We start from the raw sequence: 21,276 nt of genomic DNA, 5'->3' as shown, positions 1-21,276 counted from the left end.
GTGTTGACCATCTGGTGATGTGCATGTGTAGAGTCTTCTCTTGTGTTTTTGGAAGGGTGTGCTAAAATTCTAAAGAGTGGAGATCATTTCATTTTTAGCCAAGGATCTGAAGCTTCTCTTTCTCTATGGGAATTTCCCAATTTGTTGCCTGGATTAATGGATCAAAGTGGGACAGAGAAGCCTGCATGATTTGGGGGTTACCTGGTGCTGCAGTGACAAAATTGGAGACTTGAGAGCCTCTCTCATATAGCAGGTTTTCTCCTCAAATATCTGCTTAGTAAACATGCTGTCAATGGCAGGAGGCCAAAGAACTGTGTCAAACACCTTGGAAACAGAGTGGGTATTCCCTCATCCTCCTGACTGCTGAGCTACCAAAACATTCAGGTTTTCAATTATAAACTCAAAGCTCATAACACAGGGGCAGAGAAATCAGAGGTAGACTGAGTGCTACAAATACTGCAACCCAGACTTGTTACAGCTCAACTCTAGCTAGTTTAGACATCTGGGTGGTCTGAACCCCTTCTCCCACTTGCTTAACAAAACAGAATATAAATCCTTTCAGGTGTTAGAAAATGTATCTGGGATATCTTATTTTCTTATGCATCATTTTTCTCATTCAGTTAAAAATTGCATTGCATGTAAAGAGATGGATGACACAACAAATTTAAAAATTGAAAAAAGGAAGGTAAGATAAGGCAGAGACACACATGCTAGATATGCTGGAGTTAGCAGATAAGGATTTTAACTATGAACAATGTGTTTAGGGGAAAAAGGGAAAGGAAAGAATCAAAATGTGAAAAGTGAAAAAAGTTAACAAATAATTGTAACTATAAGAAAATCAAAGGAACAGTTGCCAACTGAAAATAAAATATCTAGAATTAAGAACTGAATGAATAGGTTTAAAAGAATTTTAGACAGAACTGAACACAGCATTAGTGTCTTAGAGGAGTCCTAGAGTTGAGAGATGAGGAGGAGGAAAAGGAGAAGGAGGAGAAGGAAAAAGAAGGGGAATAGGAGAAGAAGAGAAACAGAGTGCAGCAGAAGTAATATTTGAAGATGTAATAATTAAGAATTTTTTTAAATGGTTGGAAGGCTATGAAAACCTCCACATCTACTAAAGCTGCAGAAAATCAAAGGAAAATGTCAAAAGTTACTGTTATTCTTTGGTGATGATTACTTTCTTTAATTCTTCAAGTTCCTTGAAATTTTGCTTTGCTGCTTTTGCCTTAGATGTAGCAGACACCACATTAAATTTTTACTGATTACCTTCAGGTGGTATATACTCTTCTCTGACCTTATATAGACTCACTCTACATTTATTGCTTCATCTTATAGAAAATATCTTAAGCTTTTATGTCTTCTTTGGTCCGTAAAACTCAACAGGCTGCTGAAAACCTCTCATGTTTTGCAGAATGTTGAGCTACAGATCAAGCCTGTGGTTACCTCCCTGCCCACAGACTCTAGTCTGTTTTTTGAGATCACTCTATTTACTGGAGTTTGCTTTCATCTCCACACTTGGAAACACACAAAAGCAGCTGTCAGAAGGGTGGTAGTAAAGATGATTTACTAAAGATTTAGTACCCTCAGGGACTTGGAGTACCTACAGGCCCAGGGAGAGAGATCTTTGGGTGACATTCTCCTAGAGGCTTATGGATGGGCTTCCTGCTGAAGCCCTGAGTGTAGTCGCAGGAATTGCATCCCTTTTACACTCTTTGACATTTTTAATGATCTTTCATATTTCCTCTCTCGCCTCAGTCATGGAGGTTCAGCCCTAGAACTCTGGGTGCTGCTGGAAAGAAATTGGTTTCCCCAGCAATATCAAGTGGGCACTAGCTCATTGCTTTCCTTTTCGCCCATGAGAGAGGCGCCACCAGCTAGTTCAAATTTATGCTGTGTCACCTTGAGGTAAGGAGCAGCACTGGCAAAATCCTTTAATCCTCCCCAATAATTCAAACTTAACTTTTTTGGCTCCAACAGAGTAATGAACTCTTCCTTCAGGAATCCTGGACTTCTAACAATTTCTATAGGTATCTGTCCAAATGAGCACTCACCATGTTTCTTCATGTTTTCCCTGACCATGGCCCAGGGGGCTGGGACAGCTTCACTAGCTCCTGCTGGCTCCAGTCTGTACCAATGTCTACCCGCCTATTACTGGATGCCCAGGTGAGTGACCATCTTCCTGGTCCTTTGATATAAGTTATGGATCCCACAACTTTCACAGAGGCACTTTTAATCATGGATGTATGGTTAATTAGTTGTTAAAAAGAGAAGCAAATAGGAAGGAAGCAAACCACCATGATGCTGACATCACTCCCTCTTTGCCAAGACTTTTACACAATTAGCTGAAGTAGAGAAATTCTTTGAATAGTTCCATTTAAAATGACATATGGATGAATAGAAAATCTGAATAATTCTGATTTATTAAAAATATTGAATTTGTAGTTAAACCTTTCTACTATAACTTCAAAACAAAACAATTTCAAGTTCAGATGTATTTCAAAATAGTTAATAATGTGTGAAATTGAAATTCCCTGAATTTGAATGATGTTTTAAGAAGTACATGCTGAGGTTATCGGGTAAAGGAAACTGATGGGCATAGAAATTCTCACATGGTTCAGTGGGAAAAAAATCCCTGACTGAGGTATACCCTTTTTGCTTATATATTGTTCACTATGATTATACTTAAATAGTTATGTTTACTTAAAATATGTATTCTCCTTTATGGTTCTTGCCCCGATCTGAAACATGAATGAATAATGACAAAACCCATATTTTGTCATGAAATATCTAACGTTTGAAGTCAGTTTTTACTCCCTCCCTGCCATTGGAGACATATCACTCCAGGAGCATCCTGAGTACCAATAGCCCTTCCCTCTCTCTTACCTGAGCAGATCACAGAGGCCATGTTGCCATGAGAACAGTCAGAACCACCCAGGGCAGTCACAGGGCAACTGAACAGGAAAGACTCAGCCCCCAAACAGTGAAATCGGACTGTTGAGATCTGGTCATCTCTGCCACCAAGTGTGGTCCTCCGGGGGTGGAGATGGCGACTCCACAGCCGAGCTGATGACAGACAACATTGGCATTGGCCAGACTCCAGTGGGAGGCACAGAGCACTCTCCATTGTCCAGAAATGTTCATCTCCACCTGCCCCTCACACTGAGAAGGGCCGTTTGTCATGAGCCGGATTTCTGAGTACTCTGGTAGAAAAAGACAGGATTTCAGCAAAATCTCATGATTTCCTTACCCCAACAGAGTGCAGGGAGGTTAGTCCTGGTCTACATCTCACCTGAACGGGCAACCTGAGCAGCTCCACTGTGGTGACACTTGCCCCCTGGACAGGGTACTCTGGGGCAGACCCGGAGCTCAGGCTCCTCCCCCTCACACCTGAACTCCTCAGCCCAGACCTGGCCATCAGACTCTCTGAAGGGCATGTGTTTCAGGACAGATGCAACCTTGCCGCATCCCAGCTCTGCACAGATGACCTGGGCAGTGGAGAGTGTGAAATTCCCCTCAGATACTGGGATCCAGGCTTTTCCAGAATGTACTTCTACACGCCCTGAGCAGGGTCTATCCCCTCCAAACAGACTCACAGATCCTAAGATAAAAATAACGACAAACACAGTGAGCATTCATTTTCCTTGCTTGCAAATTGAAAGCACTATGTCACAGGCAATGGTGTGAAAACTTTCCAGGAGTTGAGCACGAACTGAGAATTTAACAGTTAGTGTCAGAGTTGCATTTTCATGACTAAGTTTCTAAAGAGAAACCCAGAAGCAGGGTCAATTTTGAATGACTAGATCCCAGCAAGGTATACTTTGAGGTTGGTTAGAAATGTGAATTCCTTATCTGAGGTCCAGGAAACTACAGGGACCAAGACAGATCATCTGTCTGGCTGAATGCCAGGTACATATATTTTATTTTGGTTAGAGAAGTTTCTCATTTAGGACCCTGGGATCTACAGAGCCCAGGAAAATAATGTGTAATGTGTGGGACATGAAGAGCAGAACCAAACCAGAGCAAAATGGCTGAGAGTGTAGAGATCTATCGTCTGGACAAAGTTAGAAAGCTTTTCTGAGGCTTTCTGCTACTAATTAATCAGTTTTTTTCTCCCATGAGCCACTCCTCAAGTGGCTTGGTGTAGAGAAAATCATATAGGCTGGATCCATTAGTGCATGCCAACCTGTAGACAGATAATGGCTCAAGAGAAGAAATACTGACATAATAACTAATTCACTTTTAATGTACCAAATTTTATTTTTCTGATAATATTTGATGACAAAATATTCCAAGAATTTCTTAGATGACCTAAATGGGGAAAAAGATGAGTCTGTTCTATTAAGTAAGCTCAGAAAGTCACAGGAGAGAGAAGGGATGGTCTTAGACATTTCTCTTGAAAACTTGGTATTTGTCAACAAACCTGGGAGAGAATGAGTTCTGAATGGAAATTTATAAAACAGTGAGTTTGCCAAAGAGTTCCTACTACAGACTTTTCTTCTGAAACAGAAATCATAAAGAACCATAAGGAGTGATATTAATTGATTTTAATTCTATCATCATGCTAATTCTGTATTTATATCTGACATCAGTGAGATGATAAAAAAGGAAGGTCCCCAACCCTCATTTTCCCACAGAAACAGTGTGCCCCCAGCAACATGCCTGCCAACTTCAGACAGAACTGACTCAGAAACTGCTCCCTGATGTGGCACCAACCCTGCACCACCATGGTCCTGGGCAGTCCTGTCTGCCCAGACATCCAGAAGGAGTCACACCATTTGGCATCCCTGACAACAGGACTGTCAACTGTGGACATGAGTGTGAGTGCAGATTCTAGTGCACCCTGCAACCTAGGCTCAGTCTCACTCTACTACACTAGGGAAGCAATCTTGCCCACCTCAGCACCCAGAGGAAGCGACACTCATCCATGCACCTGCCAACAGGGCCACTGACCAGAGACACAACAGCAGCCCCAGAAGCAGCTACATAACCTGACTCCAGCTTTGCTGGACCACAAGACCAAGGGCAGTCCTATCAGTTCAAGGACAAGGCAGTAGATCTTTATTAGTTGAAATCAGATTTCAACAAATCTTTATTTGTTGAAATTCTGGAAGAAGTGTCTGCTCCTTCAAATGCACACTCACCAATGCAAGACTACACAGATCATGAAGAATCTGCAAAATAAGATGCCACTTAAGGAAACCAATAAAACTCTAGCAACTACTCTGAAGAAATGAAGATTTATGAACTGCTTGAGAAAAAATTCAAAATAATTGGTTCAAACTCAATGGCTACAATAGAACAGAAATAGACAACTGAACACCATCTGGAAAAGTATGTGAACAAATGGCAAAGTTTAACTAAAAAATAGAAAACACAGTGCTCACTTCAGCAGCACCTATACTAAAAAACAGAAAACACAAGAAGAAACCAGACAAAATTGCTCAAACTCAAGAATACAATAACTCAACTGAAAAATTCAAAACAGTGCTTCAGGCAAACTATTGTCCAAAAGAAAGAATCAGCAAACTTAAGGACAGGTTATTTCAAATTATCTTGTTAGAAGAACAAATCAAGTACTGATGTGAGACTTGGATCATAAAGAAGGCTGAACACCAAAGAATTGATGCTTTTGAATTGTGGTTCTGGAGAAGACTCTCGCGAGTCCCTTGGACGTTCAAGAGATCAAACCAGTCAATTCTAAAGGAAATCATCACTGAATATTCATTGAAAGGACTGATGCAGAAGCTGAAGCTTCACATCAGTTTGGCCACCTGATGTGAAGAGCCGACTCACTAGAAAAGACCTTGATGCTAGGAAATATTAAGGCAAAGGAGATGGGGGTGGCAGAGGATGAGATAGTTAAATAGCATCACTGGCTTGGACATGAATCTGAGCAAACTCTGGGAGATAGTGAAGGACAGGGGAGCCTGGTGTGCTGCAGTCCACGGTGTCACAAAGAGTCAGACATGACTTAGTGACTGAACAGCAACAAGATGGGAAAAAGTGAAAATTATTCATACACAATGCATGGGAAACCATACAGCAAAATTATTCATGCATTATGAGAGCCCCAATAGGAAAAAAGAAAGAGGCAGAAAGCTTATTTAAAGAACTAATGACTGAAAATTTCCCAAGTTTAGGGAGATAAAAAAGGACAACTTGATTTATGAAACCCAAAAGTTCATAGGTAGATAGAACCTGAAGAATTCCACACCAAGACTCGCTATAGTTAAATTATCAAAATTCAAGCACAAAGATAATTTTGAAAGCATTAAAAGAAAAGTGACTTGTTACATATAAGGGAGTTCCTGTCATAAAGCAGATTTCTCAGCAGAAACCTTGCTGACCAGAGAGAGTAGGGTAACGTATACAAAGCACTTAGAGAGAAAAATTGCCAATTATCAACTCTTTATCTAGCAAACTGTCCTTTAAAAATGAAGAGAGTTTTTTTTTTTTAATTTTAAAAAAGCAAAAACTGAGGGGTTTCATCACCACTAATCTTGTCTTGCCTCTCATTAGTAAAGATAAATATGAAGAGAAGTACAGAATACTAATATACTGTAATCTCAGCACATGTATTTAACCATGTTTTGTAAGTCAAAAGTCAAACACAGCAAGAATAACTATAACCACAGAAATTTTCTGGTGGAAAAAGAATATGTGAAGAAATAAAATCTAATGTCAATGATATAAAGTGTTGGGGGGATAGTAAAATACAGAGTTTCCATGTGCTATTAAATTTAAGTTGTTACCTTAATTGTACTTAACTTCAGTTATAGACTATTACAGCTATCAATTGCTTGATGCAAGTTCCCAGGTAACCACAATTAAAAGTATAGTGGATAACAAGATAAGGAGAAAAGAGTCAGAGCATGGCACTATGAAAAATCACTTCACAAAGAAAGCAATGGAAGGGAAGAACAAGAGAACTACAAAACAGACGTAAAATAATGAGCAAAGTAGTAACAATAAGTCCTGACCTTTCAATAATGATTTTAAATGTAAATGTATTGAACCTTCCAAATGAAAAATGTTGAGTGGCCTGAGTAGATTAAAAAACAAGACCCAACTACATAGTTTAGATTTCATGACACATATAGGATGAAAGTGAAGAGGTAGAGACAGAGATTCCATGCAAATAGTAATCAAAAGAAAGCAGTCAGGCAAAAGAGAAGTTAAGCCAAAACCATTACAGGCGACATAATGATTAAATAGTTCAATAAGACTCAATAACCCATGTTATTACACATATATTCAATATATGCCCCCAACATCAAAAATGTAAATAAACAAAGCCAACATTGACAGATTTTAAGGAGAAACAGAAGCAATACAAAAATATCTCACTGTTTATAATGGATGGATTGTTCAGACAGAAAATCAATAAGAAAACAACAGAACTGAGCAACACTATAGGCCAAATGGCATTACCAGACACACAGTGCCCATTCACCCAATACACTGACCCATAGAGCACATTTTTACCCAATGTATAGAAAAATACACATTCTTCTCAGTCACACATGAAATATTCTCCAGGACATGCTAGATCACAAACAAGTCTCAGAAAATTTAAGAATATCAAAATAATTCAAGTGTCTTTGCTGACCAAAATGGGAGCTAGAAATCAAGAATGAAAAGAAAACAGGAAAAATTCGTAAATATATGAAAACTAAATGACACACTCATATTTTGAGGCTTTTCTCTATTTATATAAAGAATGCTGTTGAGATTTTGATAGGGATTGCATCAAGTCTATAGATTACTTTGAGCAGTATAGATATTTCAGCGATATTAATTCTTTCAATCTATTAACACAGAATGATTTTCCAATTATTTGTATCTTTTTAATTTTCCTTCATGTGGGTTTAATGTATTAAACATTTTATAATGTTAAAAGAAACTGACATTTTTTTTAAAAGGTAGAAGATGAAAGTAGAGAGCAAGCAAGCCATTATTTGGAGAGCTCCCAGTTGGAGAAAACTAAGATCATGGCATCCAGTCCCATCACTTCATGGCAAATAGATGGGAAAACAATGGAAACAGTGACAGACTTTATTTTGGGGGACTCCAAAATCACTGCAGATGATGACTGCAGCCATGAAACTAAAAGATGTTTGCTCCTTGGAAGAAAAGCTATGACCAATCTAGACAGCATATTAAAAAGCAGAGACATTACTTTGCTGACACAAGGCAATGACAACCTACTCCAGTACTCTTGCCTGGAAAATCCCATGGAGAGAGGAGCCTGGTAGGCTGCAGTCCATGAGGTCGCTAAGAGTTGGACACGACTGAGCAACTTTGCTTTCAGTTTTCACTTTCATGCATTGGAGAAGGAAATGGCAACCCACTCCAGTGTTCTTGCCTGGAGAATCCCAGGGACAGGGGAGCCTGGCAGGCTGCCATCTCTGGGGTTGCACAGAGTCGGACATGACTGAAGCGACTTAGCAGTAGCAGCATGGTTTATCCAATAGTCATGTATGGATGTGAGAGTTGGATTAGAAAGAAAGCTGAGCATTGAAGAATTGATGCTTTTGAACTGTGGTGTTGGAGAAGACTCTTGAGAGTCCCTTGGACTGCAAGGAGATCCAACCAGTCCATCCTAAAGGAAATCAGTCCTGAATATTCATTGGAAGGACTGATGCTGAAGCTGAAACTCCAATACTTTGGCCACATGATGTGAAGAACTGACTCATTGGAAAAGACCCTGATGTTGGGAAAGATTGAAGGCGGGAGGAGAAGGGGATGACAGAGGATGAGATGATTGGATGGCACCGCCAACTCAATGGCCATGAGTAAATTCTGGGAGTTGGTGATGGACAGGAAAGCCTGGCATGCTGCAGTCCATGGGGTTGCAAAGAGTCAGACATGACTGAGCGACTGAACTTAAGTTGCATAAGCCTCAATAGTGATAAGACACATAAATATTTGGGGAAAGTATTAGTTGAATCAGTTTTTAGCATATTTCATCACCCTCTGGTCATCCTATCTATCACCTAACCCTGGATTTTTGTCATTTCTCCCGTTTCACACAAGTAAACATGATCTTAAATATATAAATGTTTATTGATTTAAAGATGGGTTTGTCAAAAAGGTAAGCAACTGCTATAGAAGTGAAGGGTAGGTATATAGGTGGGGTTTGTGGCAAGTAAGGTGAGATCATAAAAATTTTTTAAACTAAGGAGGGCAACCAAAATGACAATGTATCAGTGGTCATCCAAGGAGCATATTTTGAAAAGAATAAAAGGAAATCAATTACTTAATTTTTTAAAATTCCCTTGTTTCTGAGTATATTCTGATTATTTATTGCTAGAGTTCTTTCTGGTAAAAGACTACCTAGTAATGCTTGAATCCAGTCAAAAAACTAGACTTCCAAAGAAGAAAAATATAACCCATAAAAAAATTTTAAATGAGCAATCATTAAAAGCAAATTCAGAAATTACAGAGATGATTTAATTGGCTGATAAGGTCTTTAAACCTCTAATATAAATATACCTACTGAGGCATAAAAACAAAGTAGAGAAAAAATAAGCAAATGGAGCTTCTAAAACTAAAATACAATATCTGGAATGAAAATGTATCTGGATTAACTTAACAAGACACAAGACATTGCAAAATTAAAGAATTGGAAATTCAACACATAGCAATTGACTATCCAAATTGAAGTAGAGAGAGAAAAATACAAGTAGAAATTAGTATCATGAAGGATAATATCAAACCATGTAAAATATGTTATTTGGAGATTCAGAATAAAGGATAAGTAGAAAAAAAATTTTTTTAAATGATAGATGGAATTTTTCCAAATTTAATGAAGCTATAAACCCACTGATCCAAGAGGCTAAACAAACCTCAAACAAGATAAACTAAATAAAACCACCTAGGGCACTTGATCAGAGAAGGCAATGGCACCCCAATCCAGTACTCTTGCCTGGAAAATCCATGGACAGAGGAGCCTGGTAGGCTGCAGTCCATGGGGTTGCTAAGAGTCGGGAATGACTGAGCGACTTCACTTTGACTTTTCACTTTCATGCATTGGAGAAGGAAATGGCAACCCACTCCAGTGTTCTTGCCTGGAGAATCCTAGGGACGGGGAGGTTTGGTGGGCTGCTGTCTCTGGAGTCGCACAGAATCGGACATGACTGAAGCAACTTAGCAGCAGTAGCAGCAGCAGGGCACTTGATAATATATTGCTGAAATCCATTCATAAACAAAAATAACTCTTAAGAGCAGTCAGGAAATTTTGACACACTATATATAGGGGAACAATGTTAAGTATTACTGACTTCTTGTTTGAAGTGATGCAAGTCAGATAATTCAGACACTTTTGAAAATAACTCAAACCTGAAAGAAAGTTAAAGTGTTTTCAGATGAATAACAGAGGATAGAATGTGAGGCTATCAGACATACACTACACAAAAATGTTATCTAAAGGTCTAAAAGTTAAAGGAAAGTGATAATAAATGAAAGCTTGAATCTACCCAAAGCAATAAAACCTGCATTAAATGATAATTCTGCAAGTAAATATTTTAAAAACTTCTTCTCATTTTTAAAATACTACAGTATTTAAGACAAAAATAACAATTTTGTATTACAAAATCATAATAGATTTATAAGTAGAATATATGACAACAGTAAATAATAAGTAAATATATGACAACATAAATAACAAGAACAGGGAAATAGAAGTATACTGTAATAAGGTCTTACATTATATATTAAGTGACATGCTATCTAAATAAAAATGTGATTAAAGAGTAATATTTTCAACATTATGATAAGCTCTGCAAAAAGAGATATAGCCAATAAACCAACAGAGTACATAAAATAGAGTATTAAAATGCTCAATTAAAGATTAAAATAGGAACAAAAAAGCATAAAACAAACAGCAAGCTAGTAAACTTAAATGCAATATATAAATAATTACATTAAATTTAAATAATTTAAACACTCCAACTAAAAGCAAGATGATAAGACTAGATAAACTAAGACAAAATCATACACTGTATAAACACAGAAACATAGGGTCACAAAGATATACCATGCAAACACTGATCAGAGAAAGCTGTATTATATATATTAACATTATATGAAGTAAGCCTATAGGATAAAGAATATATTCAGAGAGAAAAGAACATTTCATGATGATAAAATACAAAAGAAATTATGTAGTTTCAAAATCAGCATGAAGCAACTGAAATGGTGTTTAGAGAAAAATTTATAGCCTTTATGCTTCCTTGAGGCTTACATTAGAAAAGAAAAGAAAACTGAGAGCAAATGATCTAAGATTCCACCTCAAGAATCTACAAAAATACAGCAAACAAAACCCAAATGAGAACAAAAACTAATAGAAATCAATGAAATAGGAAACATACACAATAAAGAAAATCAACAAAGTCAACTGGTAATCTTTTTGAAAGGCTAATGAAACTGATAATCCTCTAGCAAAAAATTCAATCAAGAAAAACTAAGAGAACACAAATTTAACACCACCAAGAATGAAAGGGGGTTTATCACTTTAGATTCTACCAATATGTAAAAGATACAGTGTTGTTCAGTCACTAAGTCGTATCGAACTCTGTTACCCTGTGGACTGCAGCACCCAAGGTTTCCCTGTCTTTCACTGTCTTCTGGAGTTTGCTCAGATTTACATCCATGGAGTCAATGATGCCATTCAACCATCTCGTCCTCTGTCACCCAACTTCTCCTCCTGCTCTCATCTCAATCTTTCCCAGCATCAGAGTCTATTCCAATGAGTTGGATCTTCACACCAGGTGGTCAAACTATTGGAACTTCAGCTTCAGCATCAGTCCTTTCAATGAATCTTCAAGGTTGATTTACTTTAGGATTGACTGGTTTGATCTCCTTGTTGTCCAAAAGTCTTCTCCAGCACCACAGTTCAATAACATCAGTTATTTGGTGCTCAGTCTTCTTTATGGTCCAACTCTCACATCCATACTGGACTACTGGAAAAAAACATAGCTTTGACCTTTGTCAGCAAAGTAATGTTTCTGTTTTTTAATATGCTGTCTAGATTTATCATAGCTTTTATTCCAAGGAGCAAGCATCTTTTAATTTCATCGTTGAAGTCACCATCTGCAGTGCTTTTGGAGCCCAAGAAAATAAAATGTGCCACTGTTTACATTCCCCCCCCCCATATATTTGCTTCCCAAGTGATGCTAGTGGTAAAGAACCTTCCTACCAATGGCGGTAGACATAAGAGACATGGGTTTGATTCCCTTCCATCCTGGGAAGATTCCCTGAAGGAGGAAATAGAAACCCATTTCAGTATTCTTGCCTGGAAAATCCCATGAACAGAGGAGCCTGGCAGGCTACAGTCCATAGGGTTGCACAGAGTTGGACATAACTGAAGCAACTTAGCACTGCACATTTGCCATGAAGTGATGGGACTGGATGCCATGATCTTAGTTTTTTAACAATATCGTGCATGTTCAGGGTGGTGTGACCATAGACTGATCTTAGTTTTTGAATGTTGAGTGTTAAGTCAGCTTTCTCATTCTCCTTTCACCTTCATCAAGAGGTTCTTTAGTTCCTCTTCACTTTCTGCCACTAGAGTGATAACATCTGCATATCTGAGGTTGTTGATATTTCTCATGAAAATCTTGATTCCAGCTTGTGCCTCATCCAGTCCAGCATCTTGCATGATGTACTCTGCATATAAATTAAATAAGCAGGGTGACAACATACAGCCTTGTCATACTCCTTTTCCTGCATTGAACCAGTCCATTGTTCCATGTTTGGTTCTAACTGTTGCTTCTTGACAGGTAAGGTAGTCTGATATTCCCATCTTTTTAAGAATTTTCTAGTTTGTTGTGATGCACAGAGTCAAAAGATTTAGCATAGTCAATGAAGCAGAAGTAGATTATTTTCTGGAACTCTCTTGCTTTTTCTATGATCCAGCAGATGTTGGCACTATGATCTCTGGTTCCTCTTCCTTTTCTAAATCCAGCGTGTACATTTGGAAGTTCTCAGTTCACGTACAGTTGAAGCCTAGCTTGAAGAATTTTGAGCATTACCTTTCTAGCATATGAAATGAGTGCAGTTGTGTGGAACTTTAAACTTTCTTTGGCATTGTCTATCTTTGGGATTGAAATGAAAACAAACTGACCTTTTCCAGTCCTGTGGAACTCCATTGCTGAGTTTTCCCAATTTGCTGGCATATTGAGTGCAGCACTCTAACAGTGTCATCTTTTAGGATTTGAACTAGCTCAGCTGGAATTCCATCGCTTTCACTAGCTTTTTTCATCTTAATGCTACCTAAGGCCCACTTGACTTCAGACTCCAGGATATCTGGCTCTAGGTTAGTGACTACATCATCATCGTTATCTGGGTCAATAAGACCTTTCTTGTGTAGTTCTTCTTTGTATTCCTGCTGCCTCTTTTTTATCACTTTTACTTCTGTTAGGTCCTTGCCATGTCTTCCCTTGAAAATACAACTACCAATATTTGAAAGCATAAAAAAATGGAAAATCTGAAAAAAAAAAACTGAAGTTTCTTAAAAACTTCACATTAAGACAATTGCAGTCCTCCAATGTCAGCTCTTCCACAGAGCTCAGAAATGATTTCTACTCTGGATTTATCCTAAACAAAGTACTTCACCTTCAACAATCTGATAAAGAGGGTGAAATTTTCTTTCACACCACTTTCCTAAAATTGAGAAGAAACTGCAAGACTTCAGTTTCAATTAGAGAATTGAAACAGACATGCTATTCTCTTCTTACTTCTCCTGTGTAAGTGACCTGCCTTCACTAAAACATGTTTCTGAAAATATAGAAGGGATAGACCAGAGGGAAGAAACTGACAAAGAGATTAGCACAAAAAAACTGGAACAGTTCATAAACATGTGAAAATCTAAATTAGAGCAGCATTAGGGAGTAAAAACCATAATCAAGGTTAAAATGCCATAGCATCCTGTTAATTTTTAAGTGTATCTTAACAAATTAATATTGAAACATTGATTTTCTCAAAACAGTAACATTAGGAGCTCCAACATCACATAAACTTACAGCACCACACACTGCATTTTTACTCAGATGCTGATTTATCAAAATAAGGTGGAAACCCATGTAGTGTTTCCACAAGTTTATCTGCAGTTGAAACCATGATTAGGGCATGGTAACAATAGAAATGTTACTTGAAATGCCAGAAAACAGATTTTCTTAAAACAAAAAATTCCTATCTGAAACTCAAATGCCCCTTGAAACTAATTATTTTTAATAATAATAATAGTAATAACAGAAGAAAACATTTTCAGTGATGAATAGGTTTTTGCATAGATCGTGGTAATGATTTCACAGATGTATACTTACCTCCCAAAGTTCTAAGTTGTATTCATTAAATATATACAGCTTTTTGTATGTCAGTCATATCTCAATAAAGTAGCTTAAAATGAAAGTAATTCTTTTCTTAGGGGTCTCAACTAGTATCATCAAAGATCTTCTGAGAGTGAGATTGGAAAAGATCACTTTTCTGGTGATCTTCCCCAAAAGAGCTGATTAGCCATGAGCTGCTAGAAATGTACTGCAAATATTCTCAGGTCTCCCCCTGTCTCACCCACCAGATGGCTGACCATTTTTAAAGACTCAGTTACCTACATTAGGAATTCACCGTGATATCTGACTTTTCCTCTAGTCCACCTGGTCTGATGGGATTAATGTGCAAAGCACCTAGATCTTCCACCATTGTAATAATAACTGGAAACTGACCACCTACTCATACCCTAGTCTCACTGCTATTTTTACTGTCTCCACCTTGGCACAATCCAATGCGCTTAGCACTGAGCACTTCCCATGAGTCACTTCAGGTCCTATTAGCCTCACTGACTGTTACACTTGATGTGCTTCAGCTGCTGTGCTGTTAATTTCCAAGCTTCATATTTTGCTTCTCCTTCAACAACCCCACAAACAGAATGCGAGCTCCCCACCGAGGTGGCCAGGTGATGAGACTAGCTCCTGCCACAAATCCTCCTTCTTGCCCTGACTGTGACCTAGGACCTTCAAATGCACCAGTGAAATCCCCTCATGCCTTTTCCTTGCACCCTGACTCCTGGTGTTGTCACTTGTCCATGTGTCTTCACTCTCTCTTTTGGCTTCTCATGCTTTGCTGAGTCAACCTCCTTGCAGCCTCCCTGATATGATCCCTTCATACCTCTGGTGACTCTGTTTCTTTAAGACCAGAGAGTGTAATAAACTATGCTTGCCCTCTCTTGTGGCCAAACCTGACTGGCCATCTCAATAGAATAAAAAATAATCATGATGAAACTAATCTGTCACATCATTGTATGAAAGTATAACCCAGCAGTTGTACCTGTTTGTAACATTTGACATCACCTCCCTGCCTCTTATGACACATCACAGAGATCTGAAGGGTCCAGCTGTCCACAAGTCTAGAGTTTTTACTGTCCAGGGCCAAGCAAACCCTTAACCCCCCTTGAGAACCTAATGCTCTAAGAATCAAGTATGACCAGAGTCTTCCCCCAAGGGTGCTCTAAAGCATGTGATCTGGTTTCCCCATGGTCATTCTGTGAATAAGACGGAGGTGTTTCCTGCTGGGAATCCCCTCCCAGACCAGACAGGCCTTACCTGAGCAGACTGCTCCAATATCCTGGTCATGAGAGAAGGTGTCACTATAGTTTTTAAAATCAATATGAACACACTTATAGATACTCAAAGTTGATTCAGCCTCTATACTCTCACAAGAACCATATAAAAGCCAAATGGGGCCAAGTCTTGGTCCAAAATAAGACCCTCTGGGAGCATCAATGGCAACTCCACATTCCAGTCATCTGCACATCTCTTCTACAAATGCTGTGAGCCAGTTCTCAGTATGCACTGCACCCCATTCTCCTTTGTACTTAGCTTCCACTCTCCCCTCACAGCAGTGGGCTCCATCCTTCAGCCTCAGCTCCAGAACTGCAAGAGAGACACAGACACAGGACACAGGAGAGATTTTAAGAGAGAGTGCAGTGGTGTGCTGGTAAGTATTAAAAAAAAAAAAAAAAAAAAACCTTCTTTCTGAGGGGAAAAAAATCCCTGCATGTGTTGACTTTTATGGTCTAAACATTCCCACCATGGCCAACTTGAAGCCCCCAATGTGCCATCACTGAACCTGGAGCAGGAAGTGAGGAACCAGGTGTTTCTCACGAGCCTGTAGAACCAGCTCCAGGGACACCACCAAGGACAGGCCTTCAGAGACTCTGGATGCTGCCCTCCCTGTAGATGTGCCCAAGGCTACTAGGGCCCAGCTTCTCTGTCTCAGTTACAGCTCATGGCCCTGGACCCAGGGAGGAATCCTCCCTCTCCTTCGCTGTCCATAGGGAGCATCTCATCCAGCTCAGGAACAGAGGGCTGGGGTAACAGGCTCCACAGTGTCCCAGTTATTCCTGTCACCTGTGTTCATGCCCTTGTGTAATCCCCACACTCCAATGTATCTAGTAACATGCATATAACAAATGGAATTTGGCAAAAGTGATGAGATGTCACTTAAGAGATTAGGTTTCAAGATGACTCTGGTTTCCCTTTGGTGACCTATCTTACTCTCTCTCTCTTGCTCTAATGAAGCCAGCTGCCGCATTGTGAGCTGTGTATGAAGATACTCTCACTACAAGTAACCAAGGGAGGCCTCTTGGCAACAGCCAGCAAGAGACTGAGGCTCTCAGTTAAACAGTCTCCTAGAGTCTGAATGCTGCCAACAACCAGGTGGGTTTGAGTGGTACCCAACCCTCGTTGAACCTTCAGATAGATGATTGAACCAGTGAGACAACACAAGTCAGAGGACCCTGGTAATCCTTGCCAATTCCTAGCCCATGGAAATGAGGTGCTAGATGCTTGCTGCTTTAAGCTGTTGTTTTGTTTTGTTTGTTTATTTTTGGCTGTGCTGGGTTTTTGTTGCCACTCACAGACTTTCTCTAGTTACAGAGAGTGGAGGCTACTCTTCATTGTGGTGTATGAGCCTGTCATGCTGGTGGCTTCTCTTGTTGCTGAGCACGGGCTCTAATCATGAGGGCTAAGATGCCAAGCTTTGTGGTAATTTGTAGCACAGCAACACATAACTAATGTAGGAAGGCTTTATGCTAAGTGAAAGAAGTAAGACAGAGAAAAGCAAATACTGTTTGGTCTCATTTATATGTGAATTCTAAAAAAAAACAAAACAAAACAAATTCATAGACAAAGAGAGTAAATTGGGGTTGCCTGGGTAGGGATGGGAGTGGGAGGAAAAGATGATGGTGGTACAAACTTCTACTTAGAATATAGATAAGCCCTGGGTATGGAATGTACATGTGACTGTAGTTGACAATTGTTGTTTTTTAGTCACCAAGTCATGTCCTACTCTCTGCAAGCCCATGAACTTCAGCATATCAGGCTTCCCTGGCCTTCACTATTTTCTGGAGTTTGCTCAAACTCATGCCCATTGAGTTGGTGATGCCATCCAACTATCTCATCCTCTGTCACTCTTTTCTTCTCCTGCTCTCAGTCTTTCCCAACATCAGGGTCTTTTCCAGTGAATTGGCTCTTCACATCAGGTGGCCAAAGTATTGGAGCTTCAGCATCAGTCTTCCAATGAATATTCAGGTTGATGTCTTTTAGGATTGACAGATTTGATCTCCTCACTGTCCAAGGGACTCTCAGGAGTATTCTCCAGCACCACAGTTTGAAAGCATCACTTCTTTGGCACTCAACCTTCTTTATGGTCCAGCTCTCACAACCATACATGACTACTGGAAAAGCCATAGATTTGATTATAGGGACCTTTATTGGTAAAGTGATCTCTGTTTTTTAATATGCTGCCTAGATCTGCCATAGCTTTTCTTCCAAGGAGAAAACATCTTTTGATTTTATAGCTTCAGTCACCATCTATGGTGATTTTGGAGCCTGAGAAAATAAAATCTGTCACCGTTTCCACTTTTCCCCCATCTTTTTGCCAAGAAATGATGGAATCAGTTGTCATGATCTTAGTTGACAATACTGGATTGCATATTTAATCATTACTAATAAAGTCAATCTTAAAAGTTCTCATAACATACACACAGTAACTATGTGCTGTGATAAATGTGTTAACTAACTTAAATATGTTAATAGTTTCAAAATATATATGTATTTCTTTTTTAATACTTTAATTTTTGGAGTATAGTTGATTTACAATGTTGTGTTAGTTTCAGGTGTACAGTAAAGTGACTCAGTTATATATTTTAATACATACACTCATTCTTTTTTAGATTATTTTCTCTCATAGCTTACCACAGAATACTGGTTAGACTTCCCTGTGCTATAAAGTAGGTCCATGTCGATTATCTATCATATATATAGTAAGGTGTGTGTGTGTTAATTTCAAATTCCTGATTTATCCCTCTCCCTAACTCCCAACATTTCCCCTTGTATAACCATAAGTTGTTTTGGATATCTGTAAGTCTGCTTCTGTTTTGTAAATAAGTTCATTTGTATCCTTTTAAAATTAATTTTTATTGGAGTATAGTTGCTTTACAATATTGTATCCTCTGTACAGCAGAGTGAATCAGTTATTTGTTGTTGTTCAGTTGCTAAGTCATGTCTAACTCTTTGTGAATTCATGGACTGACGCACTCCAGGCTCACCTGTCCTCCACTATCTCCTGAAGCTTGCTCAAATTCATGATGATTTCTAACCATCATGCTATCTAACCATCTCCTCCTCTGCCACCCCCTTCTCCTCTTGCCTTCAATGTTCCCAGCATCATTTCCAATGAGTCTGCTCTTGGTTGAGTCCTTTTTCTCCACACCATCCCCAGCATTTATCATTTATGGAATTTTTGATGGCCAATTCTGACTGGTGTGAGGTGAGGCCTCATTGTACTTTTGATTTGCATTTCTCTGATAATTAATGATGCTCAGCATCTTTTCATGTGTTTTTTGGACACCTGTATGTCTTCACTTGGAGAAGGCAATGGCACCCACTCCAGTAGTCTTGCCTGGAAAATCCCATGGATGGAGGAGCCTGGTAGGCTGCAGTCCATGGGGTCACTAAGAGTCGGACACGACTGAGCGACTTCGCTTTCACTTTTCACTTTCATGCATTGGAGGAGGAAATGACAGCCCACTGCAGTGTTCTTGCCTGGAGAATCCCAGGGACGGGGGAGCCTGGTGGCTGCCGTCTATGGGGTCACACAGAGTCGGACACAACTGAAGTGACTTAGCATAGCATAGCATAGCATGTCTTCACTGGAGAATATATACATATGTATTTCAAGTCATCATACTGTATACCTTTCACTTATATCTTATTATATGGTGATTACCTTCCAATAAAGCTGGAAACAATAGATTAAAAAAAAAACTATATAGAGAGACAAAAACATTTGCAAATGCAAGGGAAAGAATGACAGGAATAATAGTAATGGGAGCTTGGAATATATTTCTCAGCTTTTAATACTTGAAATGGTCATCTGAACTAAATTCAATGGGAAAAAAGTAGAAGTAGTGACAAATTTTATTTTCTTGGGCTCCAAAATCCCTGTGGACAATGACTGCAACCATGAAATGAAAAGACACTTGCTCCTTGGAAGAAAAGCCATAACAAACCTGCTGCTGCTACTGCTGCTAAGTCGCTTCAGTCGTGTCCGACTCCGTGCGACCCCATAGATGGCAGCCCACCAGGCTCTCCCGTCCCTGGGACTCTCCAGGCAAGAACACTGGAGTGGGTTGCCATTTCCTTCTCCAATGCATGAAAGCGAAAAGTGAAAATGAAGTCGCTCAGTCGTGTTCGACTCTTAGTGACCCCATGGACTGCAGCCTACCAGGCTCCTCTGTCCATGGGACTTTCCAGGCAAGAACACTGGAGTGGGTTGCCATTGCCTTCTCCAAATAACAAACCTAGTCAGCGTATTAAAAAGCAGAGACAGTTTGCCAACAAAAGTCCATATAGTCAAAGCTGTGTTTTTTCCTGTGGTCATGTATGGATGTGAGAGTTGAACCATAAAGAAAGCTGTGTGCATGTGTGCCAAGTCATTTCAGTAGTGTCCAACTCTTTGTGACCCTATGGACCACAGCCTGCCAGGTTTCTCTATCCATGGGATTCCCCAGGCAAGAATACTGGAGTGGATTGTCATTTCCTTCTCCAGGGGATCTTCCCAACCCAGGGATTGAAACTGCATCTCTTATGTCTCCTGCATTGGCAGGCGGGTCCTTTACCACTAGCACCACCCGGGAAGCAGCACCGAAGAATTGATGCTTTTGAACTGTGGTGTTGGAGAAGACTCTTGAGAGTGCCTTGGCCTGTCAAGAAATCCCACCAGTCAATCCTAAAGGAAATCAACCCTGAATATTCATTGGAAAAACTGATACTGAAGTTGAAGCTCCAATACTTTGGCCACTTGATGCGAAAAGATAACTCATTGGGAAAAAAAAAAAAAAAAAAAAACCCCGCTGGTGTCCCCACTGATGGCACTTATCAGAGTTTATTATAATTTCTAGTTTCATTGTCCAGCTTCACTAGACTATCAGTTAATATGGGCCAGGGAGCTTTATTCACCATCATTAGGGCCTCAGCATCTGGTGAATTGCAAAGGATATGGATTGAATGCCCCACAAACCCACCTTTAAATTAATAAGTATTTGTGGAATGAAAGTCTAAATAAATTCTGAAAAGAAGGTGTGGAAATGATATAATTTAGCACATTTATGGCATTTAAATCAGTAAGAAAAGAAAAATAAATAATTCAGGAATGACATTGGAAAAAATAAAATAAAATTAGGTAGAATGTCATATCATACATAAAATAACTTACACAATTATTTAGTATTTACACATTTAAATATATTCATAAAATTATTACAGATAAAATTAATTTATTTAAATTTGAGGTGGGGAAGAACATGCTTGACAAGGCTCTGAAAGTGGAAAAAAAATGGGAAATTTTAACAGGCAATTAATATTATTAGAAACTTCCGTGAGGGACTTCCCTGGTGGTCTAACAATTAGGACTCTGCACTTCCAATGCAGGTACCACAGGCTTGATTCCTGGTCTGGTTTGGTACAGCCAAAAAAATCAAACAGTAAACTGAAGGAAGCATATTCAGTCTATAAATAATGTAATTCAATAGGACAGGGACTTGCACCCAAACTGTTTGGTTTCAAGTCTTATCTCTGTGTCTTACAACTGACTCATCTTGGGCAAGTGACTTTGCTTTGCCTCAGTGATCCGTTCAGTGGATAAAAAATATATTCTGCTCACTGGACTGTTGTGTGCTCAAATGAGTTCATATAAGTAAGTGCACTGTAGGTTGTT

The 21,276-nt window shown here is 39.2% G+C and overlaps 1 pseudogene; it reads right to left on the bottom strand.

Annotated features, from left to right (window-relative positions):
- The window catches only part of LOC109558597 (antigen WC1.1-like), a 47,657-nt pseudogene that overhangs the window by 23,305 nt on the left and 3,076 nt on the right, over positions 1–21,276 (bottom strand).

The sequence above is a fragment of the Bos indicus genome, chromosome 5 (genome assembly GCF_029378745.1).
Source record: "Bos indicus isolate NIAB-ARS_2022 breed Sahiwal x Tharparkar chromosome 5, NIAB-ARS_B.indTharparkar_mat_pri_1.0, whole genome shotgun sequence".
NCBI lineage: Eukaryota > Metazoa > Chordata > Mammalia > Artiodactyla > Bovidae > Bos > Bos indicus.
This window is presented reverse-complemented; position numbering and strand designations above follow the sequence as displayed.